Source organism: Octopus bimaculoides, chromosome 7 (genome assembly GCF_001194135.2).
Source record: "Octopus bimaculoides isolate UCB-OBI-ISO-001 chromosome 7, ASM119413v2, whole genome shotgun sequence".
Classification (NCBI taxonomy): domain Eukaryota; kingdom Metazoa; phylum Mollusca; class Cephalopoda; order Octopoda; family Octopodidae; genus Octopus; species Octopus bimaculoides.
The window spans coordinates 12,466,814-12,468,443 of record NC_068987.1 but is presented as its reverse complement, the minus strand read 5'-3'; the positions used below and the strand labels follow the sequence as shown (position 1 = coordinate 12,468,443).

Genomic DNA, 1,630 nt, shown 5'->3' with positions numbered 1-1,630 from the left:
ATATATATATATATATATATATATATATATATATAAATGCTTTTTTTTTCCTTTGTTACATATGCATACACAATAAAGCAAGGGAAAACACTTTTGATGTCATTCTGTTGAAATATAATTTCGTCTGAGAATATATTTATTAAATCAAATCATTTTTGCCTTTTTGTTTCATTAGGATCTGCATTCAAATCCTGCAGAGCTCAGCTTCTTCATCTTTCATCCTGCCAGTCAGGGTCGATAAGATGTTGAAAATGATGAAGATGATGAATATGATGATGGTGTAATGATGATGATAATGATAATGATGATGATGATGATGATGATGATGATGGTGATGATGATAGAAGTGTTCAACAAAACATTTTGTTAGAAAATTACTAATTCTATATCTCACAACATGAGATATTCAGCAACAGTACTTTGTAGTAAAGATTGTTTACCAACATAACATGGCAGTCATGGTTTAGGGCTAATGTCACAATAATTTAGTCCCAGGAGACATCGTCTCCAGCTGGCTATATGACACGATCTGTGTTCTTATATTTTCAAAACAAGGGAATTCCCTTGTTTTGAAAATATAAGGACACAGATCGTGTTGTATAGCCAGCAGTCATATGTCTCCTGGGGCAAAATTACAGGAATATTAGTCCTAAACCAGGACTGCCATGTTATGCTGACAAACAATCTTTACTATAAAAACATTTTGTGGTATGAAATACTTGTAATTTATGACCATAGTGTTATGTTATTAGTTGATTGTTATATGAAATACATTGCAGAATTTATATTTTGGCCCTTTTCATTTTAATTTCAAATCATGTTAGGGTCAACTTTGTCGTTTATCTCTTGTACCAGTCAAGTACTGGTATCAGGATTATTCCTGAACTTTCAAAGACATCTTCAAGAATTAATTACTCTTTTATTCTTTTACTTGTTTCAGTCATTTGACTGTGGCCATGCTGGAGCACCGCCTTAAGTCGAGCAAATCGTCCCCAGGACTTATTCTTTGTAAGCCTAGTACTTATGCTATTGGTCTCTTTTGCCGAACCGCTAAGTTACAGGGATGTAAACACACCAGCATTGGTTGTCAAGCGATGTTGGGGGGACATCCACAGACACACAAACATATACACACACATACATATATATATATATATATATACATATATACGACAGGCTTCTTTCAGTTTCCATCTACCAAATCCACTCACAAGGCTTTGGTCGGCCCGAGGCTATAGTAGAAGACACTTGCCCAAGGTGCCATGCGTTCAACATTTTCTCATTAATGCCCTACTGAGTCTCGGGGCCCATCTTACATGTTACTAGGGGACCTCACTAGTGCTGGTACCATAAAAAAGAAAAAAGCTCTCAGTAGACTCTGTGGTGGCTGGCATAAGGAATGGCATGCAGCCATAGAAACCATACTACAGCTCACATTGGAACTCGGTGCAATCCTCTAACAAGTCAGTTCCTGTTATGCCAGCATGGAAAACAGATGTTAAACGATGACTATGATGAGGGTGGCGGTGTTGGTGGCAGTGGTGGCTGCGACGTCAATGGTGGTGGTGGCGGCGGCGGCGGCGGTGGTGGTGATGATGATGATGATAATGATAAAATATTTTCTCGTCTC

The 1,630-nt window shown here is 37.7% G+C and overlaps 1 protein-coding gene across 5 annotated transcripts in view; it reads right to left on the bottom strand.

The window, feature by feature from the left end:
- The window catches only part of LOC106869747 (soluble guanylate cyclase 88E), a 142,281-nt gene that overhangs the window by 9,142 nt on the left and 131,509 nt on the right, over positions 1–1,630 (bottom strand). The window lies entirely within an intron of this gene.